This window comes from Heliangelus exortis, chromosome 18, assembly GCF_036169615.1.
Source record: "Heliangelus exortis chromosome 18, bHelExo1.hap1, whole genome shotgun sequence".
In the NCBI taxonomy this organism is placed as follows: Eukaryota; Metazoa; Chordata; class Aves; order Apodiformes; family Trochilidae; genus Heliangelus; species Heliangelus exortis.
The window spans coordinates 15,277,570-15,297,975 of NC_092439.1; the positions used below are offsets into that span (position 1 = coordinate 15,277,570).

Here is a 20,406-nt window from a genome sequence, read left to right on the forward strand (position 1 = left end):
AAATGTTGGGGATCACCTTGCTCACCTTGCTTGTTGATGAGCAGGTTCACTTTCTAACTGAGCTTTTGCCATAATTTGTATGTCACACAGTGCACAGCTAAGCTTACACCTCACCTATGACTTCTTTCTTGCAGAAGGCAAGAGGCATTGACAATATCAAGGATTTCTCTTTTTTTTGTTGTTGTCACAGCACCTACAAAATTTGCTGACATACCATCCTAGACTTAATTCAGACTGTTACCAAAAGTCATGATGGGATAAGCATGTCCAGGAGTTATGCTCTGCCACCTGCAAGCTACACGCAGTTTGATGAAGACAATTATGAAAAAAAAGCTGAAGGCATAAGAGTGACAGAACAGCCTTTCAACCCCCCTGAAGATTTTGTTCTGGCAGCATTACTGGAGCAGTAAGGATCTTCTGAGATTCTGTCCATTTCCTTTTTATTGCTCTGCATGCCAATGGACCAGGATTTAACTTGCCTTCCTCTCCTGTTAAACAAGGCTTGCAATAGTTGCACTGCAGGATTTTTCTTTGGCTGCCTTGAGGTTTTCTGCAGAGGAGGAGACACCATGGGATAAGTTATAGTTACTTAACAGACTGAACTCTACCTTCTTGTGGTGGCATTTGCACTGCTGTTCCACGTTTCAATAAGAGGCTTCTGTCTTCCAGAGGCCTCAAACAGACCAGGCAATTTCCTAGAATTAAATTCCAGTTTGGAGAAAGAAAGGAAGGATCCATCCAGGCAGAATGAGTCTTACAAACAGAATGAGCTACAGCCTCAGCAAGTGCATATTTGCCCAGCTTTGCTAAAAGCAATGGAACTGCTGCTTTGAGATAACCGATGTGGATATTTAGCTTTTTTAATCGAAAAACAGAAAGGGGAGAAGACATATTGAAGTTACCAATGTGTGAGTCCTCACAAGTTTGTATCATCACCCCCGTGCCATCCCCCGTGTTGGTGCTGGGATGCACCAACAGATAATTATGCTTTTTTTTTCTGGCAATTTGCAAAGTAGTCCTCAGGTATCTTATACCCTCATGTATCTGGCACTGAAGAATGAGCAAGAAAATGGCATCTGTGGTTTGCTGGTGTTTCTTGGTTCTTGTAGGTTGAAGCATGAAACTGAGGCTGACCTATATGTCTATTACACTATTTGCTTCTTGCTCCCTGATAAGTTCTTCTGGGCCACCTAGGTACTAAAAAAACACCAGCCTGCTTTCAGGGTGCTTCAAAAAGCAGGATTTCTGCATGCTCCAGTACCTTGCCTGCTTGCCAGAATCTGCTACAACAAGATGAGACAGGTAGGGCAGAGGGGAGGTGCAGTGTGTGTACATGTGTCTGCCCTTAAAGAAACCCAGCAGCTTTGTGTGTGCTGCTGCTGCTGGCTTGCTCCAGAGCAATGCTATGTTTCTGTCAGCTGTGGTCCTTGCTTCTGTGGAGAACTGAGAGGTGGTTCAGAACCAGGGAAGCTTGTTAGAAGCAAGCAAATTATTTCCAGGTAAGTTGACGCTTCAGCCTTTTTGTTTGGACCTGTCTATTTGCATGTTGCCTTTCAGAAAGTGCTCTGGCAGGTTTGTTTGTGCTGGTGCAACACGTCCATGAGACCTGAAAAAACCTGCACAGCTCTCTCAAGGAGTATCTCAAAACTCAGCCTCCTCTCACTACAAGCTTTGCAAGGCATGAGCTTTCTTTTTACGTGTCAAATGTAACATCTATAACAATGGTCTCTAAATCCATGTTCAGATTACTGGATACTTTCCTGATGGGAACAGTAAGTTGTGGCCATGTGCTTGAAACTCAAGTCAGAGTTACTTTTCCAGTACCAGGAGCACCTACTTTATTTGGTGCCATATTCTGCACCAAAGCTTGATCATTTCTGCATGCTCCTGGGTAAAGAGGTGCAATCCGCTATCCCCTTACCAAAGCAATAGGGGAATCACACTGCCTAGCACTAGGAAATGTCTGGTAACAGAGGTGTACTCTAACAGGAGAGAAAGTGCTGTGTTGACAGACCTGAATCCATGAAATGGAGCTCGAGACCATCAAGATTTACTAGCTGCAATTTAGTGTTCCTCCTGGGACCCAAAGAGAATCAGAGAGAGCCTCTTGCCACACTTGGACCTTTGCCTGTAATTGTCTAATCCCCTTCATGCAGTGTGTATCTGTTGCTAGGGCATTCTCTTTTGTGGCCTGTCTAAACCACTTCTGAATACTTTCTAGCAGTCTATTTTTCTACACATTTCCATGGGCCAGATGAAAGTGCCCTGCGAGCTGGGTTTCGCCTGTGGCTTGTCAGCTACAGCCTGTGACTGGCGATCAACACCGCATTTCAGCAGTCTCCAGTCTTCCTTCCCCAAAATCCCATTTTTGTTCTGTCTCCATGGGGAGCCAGGAAAAGCAGCTTAGTCCCGGGCAGTACTTCTGGTACGTTCCGCTGGGCCTTGCCCGCGCAGTCAGGGCTCTCCTTGCCGCCTCACCCGGCGGGCCGGGCCATTCTGCCAGCGGCAGCCCCGTTCCCAGCCCGGCCAGACTCGGGCCTGCAGGCCCCGCTATGGAACCTGAGGGCTGAGCTGATCCCCCGCTGCGCACTCCTCGCCGGGACAGCTCCTGCCGCCACCCCACCCAGTACCGGCACAGCCATACCGCCCCGCGGACCCCCGCGGGTACCGCACCCCGGCAGCCGCGGACAAGGGCGGGCGGGCGGCGGCTCCTGCCGGCAGCGCAGCGGCCACCAGGGCCTTCCCCTCATCCCGGCTGCGGAACGAGGCCTCCGCCAGGAGGGGCCGGCGCACGGCACAGCGCGGGGTCACAAGGAGCACTGCAGCGCCCGGGGGAAAGGGCGGGGAGGCGGCGAGGGTCACACGGCAGAGCGAGGCAGCGGCCCGGCTCCCGGCTTCGGGCTCTCGGCTCTCGGCTCTCGGCTCCCGGCTCCCGGCTCCCGGCTCCCGGCTCCCGGCTCCCGGCTCCCGGCTCCCGGCTCCCACCCCCTCCGAGCCGCCCGCCGCTCCCAGGTCCGCCCTGCGGCCAGGCCGCGGGGGGCGGGCGGTGTCGCTGAGTGACGGGCGCGGGGCCCACCCGGAGGGCGGTAGCGGGGGGGCCGCCTATCAGGGGCGGCAGCGGCGGCCGCGGAGCCGTGGGTGGGCGGGACGCGGGGCCTGGGCGTGTGCCGCTGCCGCTGCCGGAGGGGCGCGCTCCTGCTCCTGCTCCCGTTCCCGCTCAGCTCCCGCTCCGGTTCCCTTCCCCCTGCACGCACATTGTCCGTGCGGCGGCGGCAGAGTGCCCGGTGCCAATGCGGGGCGGGCGCGGCACCCCGGGGGCGCCTGCACCACCGCGGTGGAAACTTCACCTCGCTGCCGGGCCGACACGCGGCTGAAGCCCCCGGCGGGGCCGGGCCAGGCGGGGAGGAGCGGACCGGCGGGGAGGGAGGGGTTCGCCCGCCCCGGGGGCGTCTCGTCTTGTTTGATTTTTTCCTTCGTTGGAAGAAAAAAACAAATAATATTATCCCGCTTTAAACTTCCGCGCCCCGCTCTCCAGGGCGCGCATCCCGCTTGGCGGGGTGTACGAGCCGGTGAGTGACAGAAGGGGCCGGGGCCGGGAGGCGTTTTCGGGGGTGGGCAGCACCCCCGGCTTGGCGGGGACGCGCTGACGCCACCTGTTAGCGGCTCGGCTGCACCCCCCGGGAAGTTCCTACCCCGGCGGTGCTGGGGGTGTCCCCTGCGGTGCTCCGGGGGAGGCGGCGGGGAGGGAAGGGGGGACGCCCGGCGCGGGGGGCAGTGTCGGGGCCCGGCCCGGCCCGGCGGGCAGTGTTTTAGCCCAGCCCGGCCCGGTGGGCAGTGTTCGGACACACCTGCTCGCCGGGCCGCGCCATGGCTGCTGCCTGGGCGCTGCCTGCCCACCCCGTCCCCGGGCAGGCCGCCGAGGGGGAGGGCGTGCAGGGTACCAGCAAACTACAGACTCTACACCCCCTGTGACCTCCATCCTCCGTCCTTATTTCCCCACATCCCCTCTGCACCCATGCCCTTCTCCCCCTTCGGGCTGCTTTTCCCTTTCCTCCCCTTGCTTGCCCTTCTGCTTCTCCCCACACCTCCAGGCTGCAGCCCTCTCTCCTCCTCCTCCTTGCACCCACAGTTACCAGCACCCTAACACCTGCCTTCCCTCAGCCCCTTACCTTCCCCACAGTTGCCCCCATGATGCTTCCAAGGGGGAGCACCAGATCCATTCACCCTTTGCCAAAATCCTTCACCCCATCCATTGGGCCCTGGCTGCCCCCCAGGAGTCAGCACTTCCCGGCAGTGCATAGAGGGACTGTGCAGGTAGTGGAGGTGCAGGAATGTGCATCAGTGAGCAAGTAAGTGAGGTGCCCTGTTCCTGTGGGTGTGCAGCTCTGCAGAGCTGGTGTTGCCACCTCCCTTCCTCCCAGGGATCCTCACCACCCAGGAGCTGCAGTCTGCTTGCACCCTGCCTGCTCTGCAAGGACAGTGTGGGGACCAGGGGTGCAACCCCCTTGCTCTGAGTGGCAGCAGGTACCTGCCTTGCCCATATAGCTTCTGGTTGGGGATGCATTTTAATTGCCTCAACCATGTCCAGAGAGAAAAAAGTTAATGAGAGATCAGAGAGGACTGGCAAGCTCTGGAGTGGCTGGAGAAATGCTTGGGACAGCTGAAAGGAGGCTGGTGCAGCAGGAATGCTTGACCCAAGTCACGTCATGCACTGTGTGGATGATGTCAGTCGTGTCTCTTCAGCATGTGCTGTGCAGAGTTGCTCGTGGGGAGGTCTTTGAGATGCAGAAGGGTTACAAACTCCTGGTGAGGCTTTGTTGTGACATACCCCAGTCTGCTTTGCAGAGGGGGGTTCATGGGATGGAGCAGGAACTGGTTTTGGAAGGAGAAAAGCATTGCGAAGCTTTGTGTGGGTTCAGCTGAAGAGGTGCTGGTGATTTGTGTGGAGGATATCGGTGGATGTTGGTTTCTCCTGTTCAGAATTGCTGTTGTGTTTATCCTTGAAGATCTCCAAAGCATTTTGATTTTGCAGCTGGCGATTTGCCTGATTTTTGCAAGTGTTTGTAACACCGCAACGGGTGTCACCCCTCTGTGTGTCTGGTCCTTGCCTTGTCTTCATCAGATGTTTTTCCTGTGTGATTAATAACATGCCAACTTCTTCTCTTCAAGGGAGGCTGATCTCATTGATTTCCCTCTTCATGGTGGGTCTGGAGCCTGCATGTTATCACTGCAGAAGTCTGCTTTCGGGTGGGAGCTGTCAGTGTGTCCTTTTCCTTTTTTTTTTTATTTTTTATTTTCTGTCTCTGTAAACCTCTTAACTAAAAAGAGATGCAGGTATGCATGGCTATATCTTCCATGTTTACATAAAAATGATCTTGTAATTAGCAGTAATTCTCTCAGTTTGGGATATCACTGTAATATATAACAGGACTTATGACCTGAGGGACATTTTTCTGGCCCCAGAACTTGGTGAGTTACTCTTGGTGTGGTTCACTCCTGTGGCTAGTTTGGTCCTTGGCTGCTATTAGCAGTGAGAGTAAGCTGGGTGTTCTCTGACTTTGGCCTAGAAAGTGATGGGATGGTCACTTCATGGGGCTCCCTGCTAGACATTCCTGGAGATGGTCTGCCCTGGTGGCTTTCATCCTGAGGTCTGAGGACTCAAGGAGACTTTCTTGCTATAGTGTTGGGCTGGAAAAGGGAAATGATAAGCTAAAAAATGGCAGATTAACTGCTTTTTTTCCTTGTTCACCTAAGGACTTTAGGAGAAGGTTGCTGGTTCCATGTAAGAGTAGAGGTGCTTTCCCATGTGGCCATCTTTTATTTAATTTTCTTTCTTTTAAAGAGGAGCAAAGCTCAACTCAAACATTTGCTTCCAGGCTGTAAATGGCACCCACTACCACCCCTTTTCCTGCTTCTGCACTCTGAATTTACCTTCCTGTTAGACTGCCTTTGGAGCTCCCCAGGTTTTCTTGTGATAAAAAAGTATCATGGACCAAAAAAGTCAAATATGGGTGAAATATTCAAATAAAATCCAAGACAAAAAGTACCACCTGTAGAAAGGGGCTTCTTTTGAGAGGATGATGAAGGGAAGAGGTAGAAATGTTTCATCTCCTGTCTTCAAGATGTGTTATGCTGCTATATTTTTTGTAAAGTTAGGAAGAACAAAATGATTGTGTTCTGAACACTCTTTAATTGTAATTTACTATCTGATTTCGATTTTAACATTTCAGAAGTGTAAACTTAGAACCAGAGTTTATTAAGCAGCAGATAAAACTGTTGAATGTATTTGAATTTTACCTGTATTAATCTCATCACATATTTATGCCATGATATTTGATGAGCTCTTTAGCGTGTTGAAGACCATTAAAGAGTATTAATCAAATAAATTATCTAACAAATACAGATGAGATTAAACAAATTATCTATTTTCCAACTGCCATTCAACTGCTCTGCCATGACATGCTCCTCTTTCTGTTATCTTTCCCTTCCAGTTTTTATTTCAATTTTTTAATGGTGTATCTTCTCCTGAACTGTCCTCAGTATCTCTTGTTTAATTTTTCCTTTCCCTGCATTGTTCTTTCTTTCTGTTGTGTCATTGTTGCCCTTTCATTCTTTTTTCTGACTCTTTCTTCAGTTTCTCTTTCCATGCTTTTTTTAGTCTAAATTCCTTCTTGGTGAAGGTTTTTACTAAACGCTTAATAGCCAGCTCAACTAATCCTGGTATGTGTCTAAACCCCAAAAATTATAAAACTAGGCCCAAACTGCCTGTGAGTGTGAAGATGTTTGCTTAGTGATGGTGCTTCTCTGCTCTCCCTGTGTTTTCTAGCTGTTGTAGGAAGTCTGTTCTTGCAATCCTGGAGTTTTTTCCTAGCTCTCATCTTTGTCCTCTCCTTATGTCTGTTTTTAAAGTGAATTTTACTTTGTATCCTAAGAAAAGGACTGGGATCAGAGGGCAGACCTTGCGTTGTTTGTTGGTGTGTCTGTGTGCAGCCTGCTCCCACCTGCTGCCCAACCCATCTCAGCTTCCCTCCTGGCCTCATCCTGCCTGCCTCTGGGCTTTGTGCAGGGGTATTTTTCAGTATGGCAAATGGAATGAGTTTTCTGAAGGTTTTCTGTCTTGTTATTCCCATGGTCTGTGGGAGTGTTAGGTTGATGAGGGCAGAGTAGCAAGAAAGGGAAGAAGTTACTGTGTCATAATATTCCCCTGACATCAAGCTGTGAATACCAGGTGTATCTTAAAAATTAAAGTTCTGTTGTGGGAGGGGGGGATGTTCTCAAAAGCAATGAAAGGAATAGAAAACTTTTGTATTTCAAAGGAGGAAATTTGCAGTGAAGTTCAGGCAGTCCAGAGGAGTGTGTTGGAAGTTCTCAGGCTTGATGATTGGTGTGTGCTGCTGGTTGCAGGGATGTTGGTGCAGTGAATGAGCCAGGCTGGGTCTGCTGAAAGGGCTGTGGGCTGGGTCTTGATGGCCTCTCAGACATTTAAGGAAAGATCTCTGTTATGCTGAAGGTAAACTGCTCCTCTCTGTCTTGTGAAATGTTCTGGATGTAACTTGTGTGCACTGACACAGTGAGCAATCCAGACAGCACATTATTTGCAAACAAAATTGGTTGGGGAGGATGGGTCCAATAATAGTCTTTTGCAGTTAATTATTTACTGCAGTGAGAGAGGGAAGGTGATGATTTGGTTTATAGTTACAGATATCCAGAAGAAAATGCTTCAATATGATCTGGTTTATTTTGTGTGTTGCCACCTATTTCTTCGTCTTTCTATAATGCAAGGCCAGCACTGTTTAGTAAACAATTTCAGTAAAAGCAAATCACTATCAGCCTCTCACTGAGGAGTGGGGTTTCACAGCTTGCTGTGTGTGACACAAAATGACCTGAACACCTACAGAAGGAATAGTTTTGTCATGTTCACCATCTTAATGCACGACTTGCCCATTGTATCCATCCTGATGGCAGTGTGGGCTCTCAGAACAGCTCATCTCTGCTGAAAGGTGAATTTGTGGTTATTGTGCAGGACTAAACCTGGGAGTCACAAAAAGAATCACACAGAATTGGCACAATTGGAAGAGACCTCTAAGATCCAGCTGTCAACATCCCTCCCGATTAAATACATGCATCACTACCTGTATCACCCACAAGAGCATGTCCTGAAGTGCCTCATCTGCACAGTATTTAAATATTTCAGGGGTGGTGCTTCTACCACCTCCCTGGGCAGCTCATTCCAATGCCTAACTACTGTCTCAGTAAAGAATTTCTTCCCAATATCTAGTCTAAACCTGCCCTGGTGCAACTTTAGGCCATTTTCTCTAGTCCTATTATTCACTTGGGAGAAGAGGCCAACACCCACCTCCCTACAACCTCCTCTCAGAGAGCTGTAGAGAGTGATAAGGTCTTCCCTGAGCCTCCTCTTCTTCAATCTAAACATTCCCAGTTCCCTCAACCTCTCCTCACAGGATTTGTTCTCCAGACCCTTCCCCAGCTTGGTTGCCCTTCTCTGAACTCACTTCAGCATCTCAATGTCCTTCTGGTACTGGGGGGCATCATCCCTTCCCTTCTCCTGCTGGCCATGCCATTCCTGGGAAAAGCCAGGATGCTGGTGGCCCTCTTGGCTCATGTTCAGCTGGGTGCTGACCAGCAACCCCAGGTCCTTTTCTGCCTGGCAGCTTTCCAGCCTCTCCTCTCCAGGGCTGTAGCATTGCCTGGGGTTGGATCCCCTCTCTGGTCCTGGCTGAGCTGGTACCTTGTCTTGTTGGGCTCTTCTTCAGGAGGTCCCCAGCCTGTCTGCTGGAAGGGGAGGATGTCCTGGGCAAGAGGAACTCTGATAATGCAGAGGCAGCATCAGCCCAGGTACCTGCATAATCATAGAATCATAGAATTGGCTGGGTTGGAAGGGACCTCAGAGAACAAATAGTACAGTGGTGTGGCCTAAACTAGAAGTGGGTTTTTCCTTTTGCACAGCTAAAGCCATTACAGAGCAGGCTGCTTAAATGTAAAATAAAAGAGCTGATGGAACTGAGCTTAGCTGTGTGTGTGTGGGGGGGGGGGGAGCAATAACTTGATGAATACAAAATAGAGATGTTGCTGCAATGTCTCTGGGAAGATTCCTGCATCTCTGCTGCTTGTTTACCATCCCTGGGAGAGCAGCAGATGTGAGGGAGAAGCTGTGCCTTGTGAAATGGAGAGGATGCCATCCTCATGCTGGGAGGAGAGCACCAGGATCTAAAAGGCCTGGGAGTAGGAATGAAATGAGGGATTCAGGTCTGCTCTGGTGTCCCTGTGCTCACTGGATGCAGGAAGGGAATTGAGGAGATCAGTGGAAAAAGGCCCTGTGAAGGCTGCAGGTGTGCAAGGGGAATGTTGGCTCTGCTGCTGTTCCAGGCTGAATCAGAGCATGGCTCCTGGCAGCAGGAGTGCATGAGCTTCTCTCAGAAGAGCAGACCAGTGAAAAAACTCTACAGGAAGGTCTGGATAGCAAATCCTTGAGCCCCAGGTGTGTTGGAGTCTTCTTTAGAGGGAGCAGTGAGCTCTGTTCATCAGTGCTGGTTGGGGTAGCAGGGGGGCTGTGCTCCAGCAGCAGTGTTGAGTATGGGGTGGATCTCTTCTAATCCTATAACTTTTTCCTTGTCTCGCTGTGAATCTCTGCATCAAAATGGCTCATTTTGGGTCATGCTGTGTTAAACTCTGCTCTGGACACCATGACTCTCTCCTTTCTGCCATACAGACCCAGCAAACCCTTGTGAAAGCAGGAGGTACCTCCTGGCTATGTGTTTGTGCCTGCACACACCTCCCCTTGCCTCCCCTGCTTCTGTGTGGAGGCTGAATATGTAACTTAGAGTGTAATATTGGTCCTGCAAGGCTCCTTCCAGTCTTGTATCCCTTGGCCTTTTCTTGATCTGCATGGTACCATGTGAGGCCAGAAAGATTTTTATGGAGACAAAAATATGGAGATATATATAAATAAAAATAAATATATAATATTTATATAAATAAATATTTTATAGATATACTATGTGTATTATATACAAATCTATAATATAAATATGTAAAAATGTATAATATATAAATATTTTATTTTTTAAAATATTTATTGAGACAAAAAATTGTATATAGACAGCCTGGGGCAAGTGGTCTGCTCTCTGAGCTGCTTTGGTAGGTGTGCACTGGCTCCTGGCTCTGCTGGGAGTGTGAGGATGAGTGCTGGGGCTGTGCTGGCTGGGGATCCCCATCTGGCAGTCAGTGCAGCTGCTGATGGATGGGGAAGTGGATGGAAATGAGGCAGCTTTCTGCCTGAAGGTTCTGCTGGGGAACAGGATGGCAGTGACTTGTCCTTGTGGATGTGAGGTCTGGTCTGTACTCCTAGGAGGAGAGATGCACATCTTCCATCTGCTCTGCTCCCTGTCAGCTGACAGTTCTGTGACACTTCTGGTAGCTCCCATAGATTTCCAAACTTAAAGGTATTAATTCTCAAAACAGAACTTGAGAGAAATGAGCACTATGACTATGGTGAAGGTGAGAAATAAAGGATGAAAGAATCAGACCTGGATCTGGAAAAGTGCTCCTGCTTTTCCACAGGAGCAGAGCCATAAGCTCACATCAGTGTTCCTGCCATGGGACACAGACCATGTCAGCAGCCCCTCAGTATGGGTGTGAGAAGCAATGCATCAGTAGGGTCAGAGCAGCTTTTTCTCCCTATTTTGTAGCAGCAACAAGAAGGATGCAAAAAGGAGGGGAAATGGCCTTTGTTGTCTGCTTGCAGCACTACTGCAATGGTTTTATTATTGAGATCACTTCCTATCTGCTGTCCCAGGCAAGAAGCCGGGCATTTGTCCTGCAAGGAAGAAAGAAAGATAGGACTTTCAGAATTATATTTACTTACTAATTAGTGTTAGGGGCCAGACAAGATACCTTCCACTCCACCTTCCTTCCCTGATTAATCCATTAATCTGTATGGGAATGACAGAATACTTCTTCCACATGAGTTCATAGCTTTGCTGTTCCTCCTCTGTGGGGTACATCCCAAGCAGCCACTCTCTTCCAACCCGTGAAGCACCCGGGCATGGTGGCTTTACCCACTTCTGCTCTTTCAAGTGGGTAGTGATGAGGTAATAAAAAGGAATTAAGAGACTTCAGGGCCCTGGGGCAAGTGGTGAAGGGATCAGGAGCCCAAGTTGTGTTCTCCTCCATCCCTCTAATGACAGCAGTGGGTGAGGGAACTGCAGGAGGATCCAGCAGGTTAATTCATGGCTTAGGGACTGGTGTCAGCAGCAGGGTTTGGGGTTCTTTGGCCATGGGGCAGATTCCATGCTGCCTGGTGTCCAGCAGGAGCTATGGACTGTCCTGTGGGCTTCCAAAGGACTGCAGCCTGTGAGCTGGGGCTGATCAGGAGGGCTTTGAACTAGGTTTGAAGGGGTAGGTACTGAAACTGGGCTCTCCAGAGATGAGCCCAGGGGTGGACAGCCCGAGTTAAGAGTGAAATGAGCAGCCCAGCTGAAGTGCCAATGTACACAGTGTGGGGAACAAACCAGAGGAGCTGGAAGCCATCATGCAGCAGGAAAGCTGTGATGGAGTCACCATCATGGATGGTGGGATGACTCCCATGGCTGGAGTGCTGCCATGGGTGGCTACAGGCTCCTCAGAAGGGACAGGCAGGGTAGGAGAGGTGGAGGGGTAGCTCTATATGTTAGAGAGTCTCTTGACTCTGTAGAAGTTGAGGTCAGGAACGATAAGGTTGAGTGCCTGTGGGTCAGAACCAGGGGGAAGGCAAACAAAGCTGACATCCTGGTGGGAGTCTGTTACAGACCACCCAATCAGGATGATGAGGGGGATGAATTATTATACAAGCAGCTGGCAGATGTCTCAAATTCACCAGCCCTTGTTCTCGTGGGTGACTTTAACCTGCTGGATGTCTGCTCCACACAGCAGAGAAGAGGCAGTTTAGGTGATTTCTACAGCATGTAGAGGATAATTTCCTGCTCCCCCTGGTAAATGAGCCCAGCAGGGATGGGTCCCCAGTGGAGCTTCTGTCTGCAAGCAGAAGGAGTGAGATGGGTGGGAGATGTGGTGGTTGGAGGCTGTCTGGGGCACAGTGACCATGAAATAATAGTGTTCTAGGAGGGCCATCAGTAAAATCTCTATGCTGGACTTCTGGAGGGCAGATTTTGGCCTTTTCAGCAGACTGATTCAGAGTGTGCCCTGGGAAACAGCCCTTGGAAACAAAGGGGTCCCAGAGGGATGGGTGTACTTCAGGCAGCAAGTCCTGGATGCACAGGAGCAGCTGTCCCTGTGTGCCCAAAGGCAAAGCAGAGGGGAAGATGAGCAGCCTGGCTGAACAGGGAGATTTTGGAGGAAATTTAGGTTAAAAAGAGAATTTACAGACTATGGAAAAAAAGGGCTGGCTACTCAGGAAGAGTTTAGGAATATAGTTAGGTCACGTACAAAGAAAATGAAAGAGACAAACTTAATCTTGCCACTTTTGTTAAGGATAACAAAAAATCTTTCTACTGAAAGAAAAAGGAGGGGCAAGGAAAACCTCATTTTTTGTTGGACATGGGGAGAAACATAGTTACCAAAGATGAGCAAAAGGCTAAGGTATTAACACTTTCTTTACCTTAGTTTTTAACTTAGTTTTTGTCCTGAGAACAATGGCTTCTGAGGCTTATAGAGAGAAATAAGAAGCTGAACATCCCCCTGGAGGGAACAGTTTGTGACTGCTGAGCCACTTGGATCCCCACAAGTCTACGGGACCAGATGGGATCCACCCCAGAGTGATGAGGGAGCTGGGGAAGAGCTCCCCAAGCTGCTCTCCATTTCCAACAGTCCTGGCTCACTGGGGAGGTCCCAGATGATGGGAAGTTGGTGAATGTCACAGCAATCCACAAAAAGGGACCAAAGAAGGACCCAGGAAACTCCAGGGCTGTCAGCCTGACGTCAGTGCCTGGCAGGGTTATGGAGCAGCTCATCCTGGGGGCAATCACACAGCTCCTACAGGAGGGACAGGGGATCAGACCCAGGCAGCACGGGGTTAGGAAGGGCAGGTCCTGTCTGACCAACCTGAGCTCCTTTTATGATGAGGTGACCCAGCTGGGGGATGAGGGGAAGGCTGGGGATGGAGTCTGCCTGAAATTCAGCAAAGCTTTTGACACCATTCCCACAGCATTCTCCTGGAAAAGCTGTTAGCCCAGGGCTCAGACAGGAGCACTCTGGGCTGGGGTAGGAACTGCTGGAGGCCACAGAGTGGTGCTGAATGGTGCTGATCCAATTGGTGGCTGTGGTGTCCCCCAGGGACCAGTGCTGGCCCAGTTCTGTTTAATATTTTTAGTGATGATTTAGATGGGGGGATTGAGTCCATCATCAGCAAATTTGCAGATGACACCAAGCTGGGGGGAGTGTGGATCAGCTGGAAGGTCCCTGCAGAGGGACCTGGACAGACTGGAGAGTTGGGCTGATCCCAAGGGGATGAGGTTCAACATTCCAAGTGCCGGGTCCTGCACTTTGGCCACAAGAACCCCATGGGGAGCTCCAGGCTGGGCACAGAGTGGCAGAAAGGGAGCTGGGAGTCTGGATTGCCAGGAAGCTGAAGAGGAGCCAGCAGTGTGCCCAGGTGGCCAAGAAGGCCAATGGCATCCTGGGCTGGCTCAGGAACAGCGTGGCCAGCAGGTCCAGGGAAGGGATTCTGCCCCTGTGCTCAGCCCTGGGGAGGCCACAGCTTGAGTCCTGTGTCCAGTTCTGAGCCCCTCAGCTCAGGAAGGAGATTGAGGTGCTGGAGCAGGTCCAGAGAAGAGCAAGGAGGCTGGGAAGGGATCCAGCACAAGTCCTGTGAGGAAGGGCTGAGGGAGCTGGGGGTGTTGAGGCTGGAGAAGAGGAGGCTCAGGGGAGACCTCATCACTCTCTCCAACTCCCTGAAAGGAGGTTGGAGCCAGGGGGGGGTCAGGCTCTGCTCCCAGATAGATATCAGTCAGACAAGAGGGCATGGACTTAAGAATGTTTTCCTAATATCCAACCTAAACCTCCCCTGGCAGAGCTCCTGCTCTGCCAGGGGAGGTTTAGGTTGGATATTAGGAAGGAATTCTTTGCAGAGAGGGTGATCAGCCATTGGAATGGGCTGCCCAGGGAGGGGGTGGATTCTCCATCCCTGGAGGTTTTTAAGAAGAGCCTGGATGTGGCACTGAGTGCCATGGGCTGAGAACCACAGGGGGAGTGGATTAATGATGAATGACTTGATAATCTCAGAGGTTCCTTACCAACCCAAATAATACTGTGATTCTGATACCTGCTAGAAAAGCTACACTCCAGGAGACAAGTTCTGGCTGTCAGAAGTGAGTTAATCCATGAGTTTCTCTTCTTGCTCCTTCCCTGCATTTTGCTGGTGGATATGATCACTCTTACCTGGGTAAATTGTCCCTACCCCAGGTATCTCCCAGTGCCTATGGCCAGGGCAGATGCTTGGGAGGGAAAGGAGAGGCATTGCTGTGGCCTCTTTTACAGCTGGGGAACTGAGCAGTGGGAACCCATGTTAAGAGGAGGAACCTGGAGAAGAGTTGAGAACAGATTTTTTTCCCAATCTGGTGTTTTAATAGCAAAATCAACTTCCCCCTTGCTTTGGTAACTGGTGAGTAGTGCCAAAACATTCAGCAGCCAACTGTTGACATGTTGCTAATCTGGTTTTCTGATGAGCAAAATGCTTTCTCATCACAAGGAGCTGTGAGAAGGTGGGATTTTGATTTCTTTTACCAATTCAAGCCAGGTTGTCTTGTCTGCTGTTTTAATATTTTAGATATACAGTCTTAAGTGTGATGTGAGTGGAGATCTGGAATAGCAGTCATTTCCATGGATGTCTTCCAGGTTGCAAGTGGGACTTGTGTGACAGAAATGGATTGATAGCCAGTGGTAAAACAGTGTCTTGGCTTGTTCTTGCTTGGAAAAACAGTAAGAAAATTGGTGCAATTCAATTGAAAAAAAGATGTAGCTTTCTCTATGGGGATTGATTTAAAAACCACAAGGCTTTACAGTTGTGATTTGTGTTGGTGGCAGATAATGGCAAAAAAGTCTTATGTCTCTTTTGGTCACCTGTACCAAGGCACCTTATGTGGAAAGATGTACAAAACCAAGATGCAGTTAATTGACCAAGCCTTGGAAGATATAAAACCCAACAAACTCACTGGAGAGGGAAGTAGGGAAGTAGTAGATTTTTTCAAGAAGTGAAAAAAGTCTTTACTTTTTCTCAAAGCAGTTCCTGAAGTACCTAATATAATCTTTCCAAAACAATTCTCTGGCATATGTTCTTGCTGTGAAGCAGAGAAGGTTTTGGTGGCGGTTCTTCCTAGTGGGTCGTAGGGAAGGCTCTGGTAGTGTCCAGCTTTAGAGATTAAATAGATGCAGAAGAAAGAATTACAGTGTGTGAAGTACAGGGCCCTGTACCTTCTGGTGCTTGGTTGGGAACTTCTATAGGGCCAGGGCAGGCAGGTGGATATTAGAGTTACCAATCCATGGGTGCAAACTGAGCTGCACAAAGCTGGCCTGCCATCAAAGAGAAAACAAAGCAATTTCAGGACACTTTTCCTAAGAAAACTCAGGAAAGCTTGCCTGAGATTTAGAGGAAGACACACAAAAAAATCTGAAAGATATGAAGTTGCTTCTGTAGCCCTGTTTAGGGTCCTCAAAAAGAGTGTTGTCTGAAGTGTGCTCCTGAAGAGGTAGAAGCAAGTGTGCAGCACAGGGATGGATTTTCTCAGAGCATGCTATCAAGTCCATGTTTTTTGGTAAGCCCTGCAATTGCATGGCAACAGGTTTACGAGGTCTTATTCAAATTCTGACAGCTGTTTGAACTCTGTTAACTGCAGTGACCATGGACTAGCAGCCAGTACAGCATCTTGCAGCTCAGGTTTTTATCTCAAAATATGTATCCTTATTTCAAAGTCTGCATCTAGAATGAGTTTACTTAATTCACAGCTTTGAGCAACTTCAGAGTGAATCCCATGGGAGACAAAAAGGAAAACAAGAAACACACCACAACCAACAAAATGGATCAAAATAATCACACAGGTCATACTGTGGGACTGGGATGTGACCAGCAACTGATGTGGGGAGCAGATAACCACCAGTCACACTCTGTGGGGCAATGGGAGCAAGTACCTGTTGGGATTAAAACACAAAGAGATAACATGTAAAATCTGAAACAGGAGTCTGCATACTTAGTGACAACTGTATGCTGGGGTGGCAGAAAAGCTCTGCCATCATTAAGTCAGTCTCTCCTGAAGTGGAGCTGATTTGAACTTCTTTTCTTCTGAACCCTTCAGTTCAGACCCTCTGTGGGTAAATGTCATGCAGTCTCTTCTGTGCTTCCTTTTTTTTTTCCCTATTTGATTTGAGAGCCCTTTGTAATAATTTATTCCTCGTTCATCCTGTTATTAGGAAAGTTATTCTGCCTGCAATTCCTTTCTGAGATGAATTTTTTTATTTTCTGTAGCATGAGGGTTGATGGCTTCACAAATTTTAGAGTCAGTCTCTCCCCTGGCCAGCCTTGCAGTGTGAGAGTTTCATTTAATGTGTGCAGTCTGCTTTGGCTTCCTGCCCCTAGACTCATTATTTTGCATTTGTCTGCATCAACCTCAAGTGTTTCCTGTCCCAAGGGCTACTGTATCAGAAGTCATAAAAAAGAGGAGAATACTCAAGGTTGGTCTGTAAACCCCACATCTCTCCACTAGAGAAATGTGCACTCTGGGTGCTCTGTTCTTTCCTTTACATGTTTCCTTGCCCCAGCCCCACTGCATGCCTGTATCCCTTCTTGCCTGTCCTAGTGGGTCTCTTGGTGGGCATCAGGTGAGCCTTGCAGGCTCCAGGCAGTGCTGTTCTCATGAAGTATTTGGTGCTTGGGACATTTCTTTCTTCTAGTGCTGACACAGGCAAGGCTGAGACCTGCAGCTCTGCCTTCTCTTCAGTTAGTCCCCAAAATGACTTGGGTCCCCTTGAAATATTGTTAGAGGCCTTGGAGACTGGCAGGGCTTTCATCTTGGGTGCAGTGTGATGATAGCAGCTTTCTGAATAGCTAAGTGCAAGGTGGGGAATGTCACAGTGCAATTCACCTGTCCAGATGTTGATATCTAACATCCCAGTTGCTTACCCTCAGCCCCCTGTACAGACTGGAGGAATAAAGCTCTTCCAGCTCTGCCCAGTGCAGACAGGTACCTGAAGCAGTCAGGCAGAGGATGCCTCTCTCTTTTCAGTGAGGTTGAAGAGGCTCTGGGTGACGTGCTCTGATGAAGATGAATCCCTCCTTGACCAGCTGCACTGATCAGGTTGGGCACAAAAAGAGAGCAAGGCAGTGCTGAATATTGTCTGTGCCATCTTACTTAGCTTATGTGCCATCTCCTTTAGTCAACCTGTACCTCCTCCTTTGCTCAGGAATCTACCCTTCATTTTGCTTTATTGCTGGCCAGGAGGCAGAAGGATGTCATCCAGACAGCAGTTGGAAGACAGAGTGAAACACCTCTCAGAAGCAAAGCACTTATTTGTGTGCTGGGACACAGCTCCAGGCTTCTTCCAGCTCTGGACTGAGGCATTTTAATCCAGTGAATGCTGACAGAGTAGTAGGGATGGGGCAGTTTTGTCTGTGCTCCATCCTTTCACTGAGGCCAAGCAGCTGGTAGTGTAGCTCAGAGGTTACTCAGGTGTTTCTGAGGAGCTCCTGACCCTGTGCATGTGCCCAAACAACAGTCCTGTTGTATTGCAGTGGGGAAGGACATGAGACCTCTGAGCTGGGATCTGAGTCAAGGGCATGGGGACTTCAGGTTGTGGATTAACAGATGATAGCAACAGAAGACTTCTACAAGGGCTGCACATCTGAGGGTACCTTGCGTGGTGAGTATAACCTTTTCTGTTACAGAAAAAAGCTTTCTTTCTAACACTGTGCTGTTACATGCAGTAATGGGGCTTTGGGGGTGATGGAGCCATTTTTTTTAGTTTTGTGTCCCACCTGAGCAGATTGGGAGAGACCTGGAGTTGTTCTCGAGAGAGCTTGAAACTGGAAAAACAAAGCTGAGCCAACTGGAAGGAATAAAGCCTGGTAGCCTGGGGGGGATTTTCATGACTGGCTGAGTTTCCCTTTTGATTGCAAGCACTTGTTCCATCATGCTGGGGAAGAATTAGCCCAGCGGCAGGAGTGTGGTGCACCAGGTGTTTCAAGAGCACAAAAAACCTGTCTGCAGCAGGAGCCTGCAGAGCTTGTCCTGAGCCTTTGGGTCTCTGTTGCTGACAGCTGTGCCAAGCTCTTTATCCTCTGTCTCCAGCCTGTGTAGTCAGCATTAAATCCTAGGACCCAAAGAAAACCCAAGTCAGTTCTGTACCCCACTTTTTGTTTGTTACTAAAACTTACGCTGTAACTCCCATCAGTTCTGGCACCCACACAGTGGTTGGATCTGGAGGTTTCTAAAAGTCTGCTATGTGCACTGTAGTTACTTCAGACTTTGAAGGAGAAGGGAATTTATTAAGGGAAAAATTTCTGGCTGATCCTAGTTGGGAAGCAACACATCCCATGCTACAGAAAAAGGGAAAAAAAGCGTGTTGTATTCATTCCATAGTATATTTTCCTCACTTCACAACACATCTGATCTCTTCCTGCTCTCCTTCCTGGTTGCATGTGTTCACCACAACTTTTCTGCTTTCCAACTCATGCTTCTGAGGGACAAAGAAGGTAAGGGAGAGCATATGTAGAGCTTCAGGAAGCTCTGGATTCAGGAAGGAAGGAGTAACAAGGCCGTGTAGTCAGGACCCAGAACATACCTCTTGCTCTGACACTTTCCTTGTACGTCCCCTCTGCACTTCGGTGTAGTAAATAGGGTCTGTGTTTGAGGAGCATGGCAGTGTAGAGATACCTGGCAAAGCTTTGGATATTTGCAGGTTCTTGTTTCAGCTGCATCTCTCTCCCCTGGGCAGTAGGTGCATGATCAGTGAGTGGCACTGAGCACCAAGCATCCTTCTGCTCCCTGTGCTTGCTCACTGGAGTTACTGCTGAGACTCCTTCCACATGGAAAACACAAACCAGAAAGGGGGACGTGTTAATGCAGGGTTTTGGCTGGCAGGATGTTTCCTGCAGAGCCTTGCTGACCCCCATATGCAAAGCCCTGAGCCCCATCCACAGGAGTGGTACTGTGCTGGTACCAGCTTTTCACAGCAATCAACCTGCTCAGCAAAACAGGGGTCCAGCAAAACTGCTCTTAACTTGTTAATTTTTGCCACTCACACTGTGCTTGCTGCCTTCTCACCAGGAGATGGTTCATAGGTCTCTGGGACATCTGCAGCAGTGTCATTTGGCTGTTTGCTCTCTTGGTTGACCAGGTATGTGTACAGGCCTTTGGAAGCTGCTGGGGGAAACCAGCATCTGTCAGTCTCTTTCTCAAAGGTTTTTTAACCACCTGACCTTTCTAACTGATTTTCCTGGTTCCCTCACAAGTTATATGTGTGACTAGATCTAGGCAGACAAGGCTGTATCAAGCCTTAGGCATGGAAATTTATGTAATACAATACCCTTTGTCCATGCTAACGGTGCACCAAGAACTTCCTGAAGATTTTCACGTTTAGAGTGGGAAGTTGACTCCCATTGCAGGGAACCCCAGTTCCATCCTGTAATCCACCAAAGTCTTGTTTAGTTTCTGATTCAAATGTCCAAATACCACCTAGGTCTCAAACTGGATATGAAGGGGGCTGATGTTACTTCCCCTGTGAGGGAAGAAAATTAAAGCAACTTATCTTAGACTGAGTCAGCATCACAGAGTTGTGTCTCTGAGCCTTGTGAAAGGTCCCTGCCTTATCAGGTTTGATATTTTGCTGGTAGCACAATGCTTGCATCCCATAGATGGAAATATTTTCCAGGGGTTGGCCCCGGTTGCCCAAGGAGGGTGTGTGTTCAGATTCTCATGCTTTGCAATTAATATAAGCTTGCAGTTAATAGAAGCTTCTCAACTCTATGTGAGAGAAAAAAGGGGAAGTGGTGCTAGTGGTTGGTTTTTTCCCACTCCCTGTTGCTGTTCCTCAGCACCCGGCTCCTTTGAAATGAGTGGTTGTGGTTTTTCCCTTCAGAAGCTACACGTTGCATCAAATTCAGCTTTGGAGAGGTTGTGGGAGCTTTTATCAGCTAGTTTTGTAGCTGCTGTGTTCAAGGAACAGGCTGTGTAGCACTTTGGGTATCCAGCACGCAGGGTTGTTCTGGTTGACATGGATGCCAGCCCAGGTGAGCAGTGTGTCCTTCTTCACTGGTTCATTCCTAGGGATGCACAGACACAGCTGACCCTCTCTGCAACCCTGCACAGGCTGCAGCTTCACCTCTGCCCCCCTGAGACACTTCAGGGGCTACAAATCCACATTTTCCCCACCCCCCGGGGTCCTTCAGGGACTGCTCCCCCG

The 20,406-nt window shown here is 49.1% G+C and overlaps 2 protein-coding genes across 6 annotated transcripts in view; both read left to right on the forward strand.

The window, feature by feature from the left end:
- Window positions 1-20,406, forward strand: part of LOC139804605 (mucin-5AC-like) — a 284,635-nt gene that overhangs the window by 123,158 nt on the left and 141,071 nt on the right. The window lies entirely within an intron of this gene.
- Window positions 1,377-20,406, forward strand: part of HRAS (HRas proto-oncogene, GTPase) — a 47,317-nt gene continuing 28,287 nt past the window's right edge. For 2 of the 5 annotated variants that reach the window (XM_071762236.1, XM_071762238.1), the window contains exon 1: window positions 3,155-3,569. The gene's annotated coding sequence lies outside the window, so the exon portion shown is untranslated. Of the gene's footprint in view, window positions 1,500-3,153; window positions 3,570-17,737; window positions 17,866-20,406 lie in introns of those variants that run through there. The other 3 variants (XM_071762240.1, XM_071762239.1, XM_071762241.1) reach the window with 3 other exon arrangements.